A 12,333-nucleotide genomic window follows, 5' to 3' on the forward strand; every position below is an offset into this window, starting at 1 on the left:
CCCAGCGGCCGTGAGGGCCCCGTTCTATAGACGGGAAAGGCAGCTGCCAGACCCCGGCCACACAAACCATTTAGTGGCCTAGCAGAGATCTGAACCCCAGTCTCTGTGCTCCAAAGCCATTAAATAAAAGTTGCCCTCTGTTCCTAGGGATAATTGGCACTCATGGCAGGAAAGTCTCACTCTACAGCAAGGTCTTAAAAGGAAATCTGAGGGAATTCTCTGGTGGTCCGGTGGTTAGGACTCAGTGCTGTCACCGATGTAGCCTGGGTTCAATCCCTGGTCAGGAAACTAAGATCCCACAAGCCACTTGGCTTGGCCAAAAAAAAAGCAATCTGAAACTTAAAAGCTACAAAACATCAATCTCCTGATGAAGCCCCTCCCTGATCTCTCTATTCTGCACATACAGAAACACCTAGATAGTGTTTTCAATAAGATGCCATCTGCACTGGGTTGAATGGTGACCTTAAAAAACTTATGACCAAGTCCCAACCCCTCAATACCTACCCCCCTTTTCCCATGAGGAGAGACTTCTTAGTCCAGGTCTCAAGATAGGTTACTGTTTATACATGAGGTCGTATCACCCTGATTTTTCATCTTGGCCAAACTGTTGAGTACATACAGGTGCTGCCTCCTTGTTCTCATTTCATTTCTTTCCAGGGAGATTTTCTTATATTTATTTTTAATTAGCTGGTTCACTTTTTTTTTATTAGACATTTGTCTTTTTCTCATTCATATATCATAATTCCTTTTTTTTTTAATAGGGACAACAAACTTGTTAAAAATTTTAATTGTAAACAAAAACACGTAACATAGGGACTTCCCTGGTGGTCCAGGTGGTAAAGAATCTGCCTTACAATGCAGGGGACGCAGGTTCAATCCCTTTTCAAGGAACTAAGATTCCACATGCCGTGGGGCAACTAAGCCTGTGCGCCACAACTACTGAGCTCACACGCCTCAACTAGAAAGCCTGGTACCACAAACTACAGAGCCCATGCGCTCTGGAGCCCACGCATCACAACTAAAGAAGAGAAAACCTGCTGCCACAACTGGAGAGAAGCCCGTGCACCACAACAAAAGATCCCGCGTGCCACAACCAGGACCTGATGCGGCCAAAAATAAATTAAATAAATAAATAATAAATCTTTTTTTTAAATCCTCAAGAAAATAATAATAAAAAAAACACGCATAACATAAAATTTACCATCTTAACAATTAATAAACTTTTGCATTGTACATTTTTTTCCAAATTTACCTTTCAGTTTTGTTTATGAGTAGTTTTGCTGTAAACATTTTATTTTTATGATTTTCAAACCACAGTTCTTTAAATGTCTCTCTTTTGTGCTTTTAGAGGCCCTTCCACAGTTGGCACAAATTCTCCCAGGGTTTTTTATTTCTGTTTATTTTTACCCACCTAGGACTTAATTTTGGGATGAAGAGAGAGGTAAGGATTGCCCCAACCTGGGCAATTCGATTGTTCAATGCTATGTACAGATTTGAAACACTCCTTCCTCCCTGAAAAAGATCCCATGTGTGTCATTGTTTGTTTCTAAATCTGTTCTAATCCATCGCCAACTTTTCTGGCCATCTCCTTGTTTTCGTTGGTATAGCTTTGTGTGCCTTAATAGCTCACCAGGCAGGTTCTTTCTCCTTAATTTTACTTTTTTCCTTCACAAAAAATTGTTTTTACATTCTGATTCTTCTTAGAGTTCTCGAATCTCCACGGAGGGGGCCCAAACACATGCGTAAGAAGCGCTGTCAACTTCTGCTTCTGACCAGATATTGGGCTAGAGTCCCAATAAAAACATCTAAAATTGCTGGGTAAAAATAAGTTAAGTCTTGATTAACATAATGTAAGAGTTAAGTCTTACTTTCTGGTTGCTCAGTGAGTAACCAGAAGTAGAAATCAAAATAAGATCTTCCCAAGAATGGAAAGCAAACTTGGGCAGATGACGTGGTTTAAAGTAGTCCAGGATGAGTGGGTGTGAAGAAAAGGGAACCCTCTTGCACTGTTGGTGGGAATATAAATTGATACAGCCACTGTGGAGAACAGTATGGAGGTTCCTTAAAAAACTAAAAATAGAACTACCATACGACCCAGCAAATCCACTACTGGGCGTATACCCTGAGGAAACCATAATTCAAAAAGAGACATGAAATGCTGATGAAACTGCAGAACACTGTCAGGTGAAATGTGTAATGATTATGGCCAGTGCTTCTTTTTAAAACATTTTATTTATTTGGCTGTGCCAGACCTTAGTTGCGGCACACAGGATCTTTAGTTGCGGCATGTGGGACCTAGTTCCCTGACTAGGGATTGGACCTGGGCCCCCTGCATTGGAGCATGGAGTCTTAGCCACTGGACCGCCAGGGAAGTCCCTAGGCCAGTGCTTCTTAAACTGAGAGCCACACAACACATTCTTCAGCATTTTTGAGTTCTGTAGGAGAATTTTTAGTTTTTAATTAGATGCTAGTTTAAAAGTTAATACTAGCATATTTCAAATTATCTGATACACTTATTGTCTGTTGAGGAGACAGGCTGAAAAACTGCACTGACAAACAGATCAGAGGAGGGCTCCGTATTTATGATTGCATTTGTGCTGAGGGATCTCCCAAAGAGTTTAGTTTTAAATGTGTTGATAAGAATGTCCAGCCCTACTACACATCCTGACGGCAAGAAGGTAACACTTATCCCACAACTACTATTACACAACTCTTACTAGTTTCAAATACAGGAAAAAAATTTCACTCTTCTTTTTTACAGTGATAATTTGCAACTGAAAACCATTTTCATAGAATAAAATGTTGATTTCTTATTTAGTGACTATGATACTATCATTTGACAATGGTACATAAAAGACCCGTACTCAGAAAACTATAAGATACTGATGAAAGAAATCACAGATGACACAAACAGATGGAAAGATATACCACATTCTTGGATTGGAAGAATCAATATTGTGAAAATGACTATACTACCCAAAGCAATCTACAGATTCAATGCAATCCCTATCAAATTACCAATGGCATTTTTTTACAGAACTAGAACAAAAGATCTTAAAATTTGTATGGAGACACTAAGGACCCCGAGTAGCCAAAGCAGTCTTGAGGGGAAAAAACAGAGCTGGAGAAATCAGACTCCCCGACTTCAGACTATACTACAAAGTTACAGTCATCAAGACAATATGGTACTGGCACAAAAACAGAAATATAGATCAATGGAACAGGGTAGAAAGCCCAGAGATAAACCCATGCACCTATGGTCAACTAATCTATGACAAAGGAGGCAAGGATATACAATGGAGAAAAGACAGTCTCTTCAATAAGTGGTGCTGAGAAAATTGGACAGCTACATGTAAAAGAATGAAATTAGAACACTCCCTAACACCATACACAAAAATAAACTCAAAATGGATTAAAGACCTAAGTGTAAGACCAGACACTATAAAACTCTTAGAGGAAAACATAGGAAGAACACTCTTTGACATAAATCACAGCAAGATCTTTTTTGACCCACCTCCTAGAGTAATGGAAATAAAACCAAAAATAAACAAATGGGACCTAATGAAACCAAAAATGTTTGCACAGCAAAGGAGACTATAAACAAAATGGAAAGACAACCCTCAGAATGGGAGAAAATATTTGCAAATGAATCAACGGACAAAGGATTAATCTCCAAAATATATAAACAGCTCATGCAGCTCAATATTAAAGAAACAAACACAATCAAGAAAAGGGGAGAAGACCTAAATAGACATTTCTCCAAAGAAGACATACAGATGGCCAAGAGGCACATGAAAAGCTGCTCAACATCACTAATTATTAGAGAAATGAAATCAAAGCTAAATGAGGTATCATCTCACACAGGTTAGAATGGGCATCATCAGAAAATCTACAAACAACAAATGCTGGAGAGAGTGTGGAGAAAAGGGAACCCTCTTGCACTGTTGGTGGGAATGTAAGTTGATACAGCCACTATGGAGAACAGTATGGAGTTTCCTTAAGACACTAAAAATAGAGCTACCATGTGACCCAGCAATCCCACTCCTGGTCATATACCCAGAGAAAACCATAATTCAGAAAGATACATGCACCCCAATGTTCATTGCAGCACTATTTACAATAGCCAGGACATAGAAGCCACCTAATGCCCATCGACAGCTGAATGGATAAACAAGATGTGGGACATATATACAATGGAATATTACTCAGCTGTAAAAAGGAATGAAATTGGGTCATTTGTAGAGACGTGGATGGACATAGAGACTGTCATACACAGTGAAGTAAGTCAGAAAGGGAAAAACAAATATCATACATTAACGCATATATGTGGAATCTATTAAAACGGTACAGATGAACAACTTTGCAAGGCAGAAATAGAGACACAGATGTAGAGAACAAACGTATGGACACCAAGGGGGGAAAGTGGGAGGGGGTGGTGGTGGGATGAACTGGGAGATTGTGATTGACATACATACATTAATATGTATAAAATAGATAACTAATAAGAACCTGTTGTATAAAAAACAAAATTTTAAAAAGGGAGACATGTACCACAATGTTCACTGCAGCACTATAACAATAGCCAGGACAAGCAACCTAAGTGTCCATTGACAGATGAATGGATGAAGGAGATGTGGTACATATATACAATGGAATATTACTCAGCCATAAAAAGAAACAAAATTGAGTTATTGGTAGTGAGGTGGATGGACCTAGAGTCTGTCATACAGAGTGAAGTAAGTCAGAGAAAAATAAATACCATATGCTAACATATATGTGGAATCTAAAAGAAAAGTGGGGGGGGTTCTGAAGAACCTAGGGGCAGGACAGGAATAAAGATGCAGACATAGAAAATGGACTTGAGGACACGGGGAGGGGGAAGGGTAAGCTGAGACAAAGTGAGAGAGTGGCATTGACATATATACACTACCAAATGTAAAATAGATAGCTAGTGGGAAGCAGCCGCATGGCACAGGGAGATCAGCTCGGTGCTTTGTGACCACCTAGAGGAGTGGGATAGGGAGGGTGGGAGGGAGACACAAGAGAGAGGGGATATGGGGATATATGTGTAAATATAGCTGATTCACTTTGTTATACAGCAGAAACTAGCACCACATTGTAAAGCAATTATACTCCGGTAAAGATGCTTAAAAAAAAATGTCTTAAGATTTATAGATTTTAAATAAATACTTATTGAACACATTAAAAAAAAAAGTAGTCCAGGATGGTGGTAACCCTGGGGGTCTATTGGCAGAAACTTCAAGCCCAGTCTTAAAGAATCACCCCGGTCACATCCCAGGAAATTAGAGCCAGAATCAAAACTCACACCCTATCAATGCCAGCAGCAAAGACCTGGTATCTTTAATCCTGGTGTCTTTGCTGTGTTTAATCTTAAAAAGTGAACAAAGAGCAAGAGAGAGTAATATCTGTAGAAGAACCAAATAGAACTAAGAGAAATTAAAAAGCAAATAATCGGGTCAACTGTGGATTTGAGATAGCTGAAGAGAAAATTGGTGAACTAGAAGATGGAACTGAATGAATTTCCCAAACATGGGAAGAGAAAAAGATTAAGAGACAGAGGAGAGAGAGCAGAGGCAAACTCTGAAGGGGATAATGGCGGAGAATTGTCTAGAACTGATGAAAAGTATCAATTCACCCGTATTCAGAAAGCCAACAAAATCCCAAGCAGGATATATAAAAAGACAAATGACAGTGCAGGATACCAAAGTCAACAAGAAAACAGACCAAGAGCCAGCTCCTCAGCCCCACAACGTGAAACTCAGGACACAGTGGGGCACCATCTAAATTGCTAATAGAAAATAGCAAGAAGTTCTCACGCAACAGAAACATCTTTGGGTGAGAGAAATGAATACCCTCATTGAAAGAAATTCTGAGAGAATATTTTTTCAGGCAGAAAGAAAATGATCCAGGTGGAAAGGCTGACTTGCAGAAGGAAACAGCAAAAAAGCAGGAAAAACATTGGTGCAGCTAAAGAAACATCACCATCATTAACAAGAATTAGAATGTCCAATATGTAGGATTAAAACCTAAATGAAATTTAGGCAAAAATGGCCACTAATAAGAGCTGATTGGAGTAAGGTTTTAAAATCTTTGTATTGTTTGAGGGGAGAGTAACATATTGCTTAGCTGAGCAGAGTAGCAATATTAATAGTTACAGTAAAGACTAGGAGAATAGAACTAGTCTATAACTTCCAAATTAGTAGAGGGGGGAAAAATTAGAATGAAGAAGAAATAATCCCAAACAAGCCTTCCATAGGGAAGGAGGTAGAAATAGCACAAAATAAGATAATGGAAATACATAAACATTTCCCAGTAATTAAAATAAATGCAAATGGACAAAAACCTCCAGTTAAAAGACAAGATTTTTTAGACTGTATTTTTTTTAATTCGTTTTATGCTATTTACAAGAAACATCTCAACATGAAGGTGCTGACTATTTACAATAACCAGGACATGGAAGCAACCTAAATGTCCATCAACAGATGAATGGATAAAGAAGATGTGGCACGTATGTACAACGGAATATTACTCAGCCATAAAAAGGAACAAAGTTGAGTTATTTGTAGTGAGATGGATAGACCTAGAATCTGTCATACAGAGTGAAGTAAGTCAGAAAGAGAAAAACAAATACCGTATGCTAACGCATATATATGGGATTTTAAAAAGCGGTACTGATGAACCTAGTGGCAGGGGAGGAATAAAGATGCAGACATAAAGAATGGACTTGAGGGCACAGTGGGGGAAGGGGAAGCTGGGATGAAGTGAGCGAGTAGCACGGACAGATATACACTACCAAATGTAAAATGGATGGCTAGTGGGAAGCTGCTGCATAGCACAGGGAGATCAGCTCGGTGTTTTGTACGACCTAGAGGGGTGGGATGGAGGGGGCGGGAGGCTCAAGAGGGAGGGTATATGGGGATATATGTATACGTATAGCTGATTCACTTTGTTGTACAGTAGAAACTAACACAATATTGTAAAGCATTTATACTCCAATAAAGATGTGAAAAATAAATAAATAATAAATAAATAAACATGAAGGTGCTGAAACTTTGAAACTAAAGGATGGAAAAAAATAAACCTGGCAAATACTAAAGAAAAAATTAAAGCTGATATACCCATACTAATAAAGTTATATGTTTGGTATAGTACTAGAAATAAGGACTATCAAATCAAAACTTTTAATTCACCAAGAAGATATAACAGTTCCAAACTTGTATGCACGTGATAACAGGGCCTCAAAATAAAGTGAAGAACCACTGGAGGGAATAAGTTTATCTTAAAAAAAAAAAATCTATTAATAGGTTTTCTAACATTTATCCATCCTTACATTCCTAGAAAGAACTCCACTCTGATTTTTATTTTAATAAGTTGTGTATGTGTTGTGGGGAGAGGGGGGTCTGGACTTTTGCACTCAACACTTGGTGGACCTTTCCCTGCCCTTCAGATTTCTGCTGGTGCTGTGTTTCTCATCACCCTCATTTAGCAGCCCAGCATGATGGAACTTCCACCATCTAGGACATCAGGTGGCAAGACGGGAAAGGGACATGGCAAATCAGGCACCAGCTCCTAAGGGTTTCCACCATGCCACTTCCACTCTCTTTTCATTGGCCAAAGTGACATGACTCTGCCTAATTCAGAAGCTGAAAGGTATGCTCCTCCCTTGTACGTGGAAGGAGGAGAATCAGAAATAGTGGTGAAAATCAATGAATAACCACTGACACGTCCCCCCAAAGAGATAGTTTTGTCCTGGCAGGAGGTTGGCAAACTCATTCTGTAAAAAAAACAAAAACAAAAACAAAAAAACAACACAGATGATTTCTTTTTTGGTGTTGTGGGCCATAGAGTCTGTCCAGACGTCAACTCTGCTGTTATAGCTGAACAAATGGAAGTAAATGGCTGAATTCCAATAAAACCTTGTTTACGGAAAGAACCCAGTGGGCTGGATTTGGCTTATGGGCTGTGGTTTGCCAACTCCTGGTCTAGGGCATTAACTCTGACTCTTTCCCATCTGCCTCCTAGAACAATTTGGGGCCTGGAGTTCCCCTCTTTCTCTTTCTCTTTCTCCCCCTCTTTCTCTTCTCTCTTTCTCTTTCCTCTCTGTGCCTCTCTTCTTCCTCTCCCAGTCCCTCCTGACAGCTGTCTGGCCCAGCCTCTGCGGAGCATGCGCTAAAAATATCCCATCAGTAGCCGAAACACCTGGGGACCCTGGAGCATGCGGCGGGAGCCAGATGTGCGATCTTGACCTAGGCACCCACTCTCTGCGCTGCCTGCTCGTCGGCAGCCCCTCCCCGATACTCACCCAGAGCCCGATCCGCAACCGCCCCCTGATTTCTCTGTGTTGCTTCAACATCCACATCCTGCCTCCAGGCCTTTGCACCCGCGGTGTCCACTCCCTGGAATGCCACCATCCAGCCATTCATCAGTCAGCACATACTGGATGCTGCCCTCGCGGGGCAAACAATGTCAAATAGGGGAGTCAGACACATAGGTGCGGACAACAACCCACAATGACGGGTGTGGTGGGTGGCATGGGGCGCCAGAGGAGCCCCTCAGGCCTGGGGGTCGGGGAAAGCTTCCTGAGGATACAAAGGATTAAGCCAATGTTAGGGAATGACAGAGCGCATGGCTGGCGGAGGGACCCGCAGAGGCAGAGGCTTGGTCTTTTAGAGGAACCGAGAGGAGACAGAAAATTGAAGCTCCCGGAACACTGGCAGGCCGGGGGCAGTGCCGGCCCTACAGCTGCGTGGACACCCCACCGAGCAGTTGGGACTTCCCCTTCAAAGGACTGGGAGTCAGGGAGAGAGGGGTCCAAGCTGGGGAGCTGTGAGCATGCCAGGGTTGGCACTTGGAGTTGGTAGAGGTTCCCAAGGGGACAGAGATGGGGCTGGGGGGACCGGGTCCCTTGTGGGGTGTGGCCAGGGCACTTTTCTGGAAAGATGTGGACTCTTTGAAGGCCACGACGGAGGAGGAAGGGGTAGCCTTTCTCTGAAAGAGCAACGCAAAACCTCTATATCTTCCAAACCCCACCTGCTAGTGGCCCTTCTCCAGGAAGCCCTCCCTGTTCTTCTTCTGGTCCCCACCTCCAGCCCAGGCCCTTCTCTGGCTCTTCCTGACCCACTCCCTTTAAAATGCCACCCTATCCACCAGTGAGTCACCCTCTTGTGCTACCTTCTGGTCTGTAAGCTGGGTTGCTGCTGGGACAGGACAAGGTCGGCACCCGCCTACACAGTATGTGCCGTTCCCCTCCCTGGCACATAGTAGGTGCTCAGGAAATGTTGGTTGTGTCCCAGCTTGGCATCACTGGGAATGTGACCTTGGAAACGTTACTTAACCTCTCTGGACCCCACCGACTCCCCACCCCACACACAATCTCAGAAAATTGGCCTGAACCTCCAGGTACCCTCGGGCTGTATTGGAGGTGACTGGACACCTGAGTTTCCTTCCCCAACCCCAGACAGGCCTGTTCTGCATCCTGTCTTCCCCATCCTCACAACGTCTTTTGGGATCCAAGGTCAGGACAGGTGAGAGCTTAGGCATCAGTGCACCTGGGTCAAGCCCTGCCTCTGACATGTCTTCACTCTCTGACTTCAGAGAGTAGTCTCTTGTCCACCAGCCTTGGTCCCTTCACCTGTAAAACAAGAATCAAAGCCCCCTTCCCAACCTTGCCCCTGGCCCAGGCTTGAGAGAGGCTTGTATGGGGGTATGAATGCAGTTCAGCCCCCACCTGGCTGGTGTGGGTGGTGCCGGGCCCCCATGGATCTCCCAGCTTCTGGCACGGAGGGTGCCAAGCCTAACACAATGCCCCAGCCCTGGGGGTTATCACTGGGCTGAAAGGAAGCCAGACCAGCACTTCCATGCAGGAACTGAGAGCTAAGTTACCAGTCAGATGGGGAACTGGGAAGAGAGCACTCCAGCTGGAGGGAACAGCTGGAGGGAGCAGCAGGTGCAAAGGCCCTGAAGTGGGACTGATGGTGGTGGGACTGCCGCAAGGGACGCGTGGCCAGACTGGGCTGGCCTGGAGGGCTTGGTGGGGGGGCGGGGGGGCGGCGGGGGTCTTTACTGAGGGTGCTAGGCACTCAGGCAGGGTTTGGAGCTGGAGAGGCAGGTGATCAGTTTCTGTTTGAAAACCCCTCTGTGGGTACAAGTTAACATCCTGAAGCCACTATACCTGTGCCCCTGAATGGAATAATTAAGCGAATGGAGAGCGGTTGGTGGGAGCCAGGTTTCTCACCACTGGAGTGGGAGGTTACAGACAGGCAAGGGAGGAGGCTAGGAGGATCCATCTGGTAATGGATTAGGTGTAGACATATCTGTATGAACTCATGCTTAACTTAATATAGATACAGTTACATATGGAAATATTTACAGATCTGTGTATATACACAGGTTAGTATACAAACATATATGTCCTTGCTCTGTCAGCCGCCTAGAAGCAACTACACCCCAGTAGTGATGAGCAAACCTACTACCCAGATCTTGGTTTCTAACAGTATTCTCCAATGAAAGGCACCAGGGCTGCTCCTTGGAGAAAGGCTGATTCTAGGACTGGGTCAGAAAATATACCAGATGAGCTTGGAGCATTTCGTAGTGACAACATAAGGGAAGTGCTAAAAAACAAACAAACCAAGGATGCAATGGATGGAGGCATGTCAAAGGGACATGAGAGCCAACTGAATGAGCTTCCGGGGGCCAAAGCTGGAACAATTTGAGTAGGAAAATCAATAAAGTAGTATTGGATTAAAACCCAAAATGTAGAATAAATATCCATGAGTCCGTACGGATATGAATGATTGAATAGATAAATAAATGGGGAGAAGAGACATATTTCCCATCAGAGGAATTCCAAATAATTTTTGCCCTCGAGGTGGGGGAGAGTGAATCCTTATCCCTTAGGTGTGGGCTGTAAATAGTGACTTCCTTCCAAAGGGTACAGCAGGGAAAGGGGGAAGAGACTAACTTGACAGTGGAGACACCTGACAGATGCTACCTCAGCCAGGTGATCTCAACATCAGAGTGAAAATTCACGTTGATGGCATGTGCCCCGGAAGTTTCACCTCTGTGATCCTCTCCAAACCCATCCCCCCAGTCTAACCCAGAGAAAAACATCAGACAAATACCAATTGTGGCAAGCATATTATGGCATATAAATGTATCGAATCCATATGTTGTACACATGAAGTTTACACAATGTTATATGTCAAATATAGTTCAACTTAAAAAAATTTTTTTAAATCCTGACTGAGGGGCAGCCTACAAAACACCTGACTAGTTCTCAAAACTGTCAAGGTCATCAATACCAAGAAATTCTGAGAAACTACTTAGCCCAGAGGAGCCTGAGAGACATGATGACATGATGATCCCTAACAGGATCCTGGGACAGAAAAAGGACATTAGGGGAAACTGAGGAAATCTGAATAATGTATGTATTTTAGTTAATAATAATGTCTCAATATGGGTTCACTAATTGTGAAAAATGTACCATATTAATGTAAGATGTTAATAACAGGGGAAATTGGGTGTAGGACACACAGGAACTCTCTGTATTAGCTTCACAATAATTCTGTAAATCAAAAACTGCTCTAAAATTTAAAGTTTATTAAGAAAAAAACCCTATAGTTGCCATGGGGAACAGGGATTGTCGGGGGAAGAGGTGGAGGCAACAAGAGGCCCACGTAGAAGCCCAGGCAGCAACCAGGCTGGAGATGACTGGGCCCAGGCCACTGCAGGGTACAGGAAAGTTAGCAAATTGGGGGTGTTTCAGAGACACAGGGCCAGCAGGACCAGTGTGGATGATGAAGGGAAGAGAAGGCTCTCAGGATCTCCCAGGCCTCTGGCCAGCCTTCTGAGCAGCCTTTTTAAGCTGGGGAGGCTGGTGGAGGAGCAGGCCTGTGGGCAGGCAGATCAACCAGGAGTGGAGGTTTGAATGGAGGACCGGCAGGTGCTGTATAAATCTCATTTTATGAGGACTCACTTGAGGGCGACCGGACCCTTTCAGACTTGTGACATGACAACATTCTTAAGGATGGTTCTCCCCACCTCTGGGACCAGATCCTGAGGCTGCCCTTATAAGGCTGTGGACTTGCTCTGTGGCCTGCAGGAGCCTTCTCTGAGCCTCAGTTTCCCCATCTGTAAAATGAGGATCAATAATGTCCCGCTTACAGGCTTGTAGAGGGAATCAAATGAGTCCTTCTCAATGCTTGGCACACATTGGGAAGCTCAATAAACTACAGTCACCCTTCCCACCCAATCTCAGGTGAAAGGAGCGGGACCTGTCGCTTTAAATTATGGAGATTTTAAAAAAAAGGAGCC

Source organism: Aethalodelphis obliquidens, unplaced genomic scaffold (assembly GCF_003676395.1).
Source record: "Aethalodelphis obliquidens isolate GAN/ISIS:26980383/991018 unplaced genomic scaffold, ASM367639v1 scaffold53, whole genome shotgun sequence".
Taxonomy (NCBI): Eukaryota; Metazoa; Chordata; class Mammalia; order Artiodactyla; family Delphinidae; genus Aethalodelphis; species Aethalodelphis obliquidens.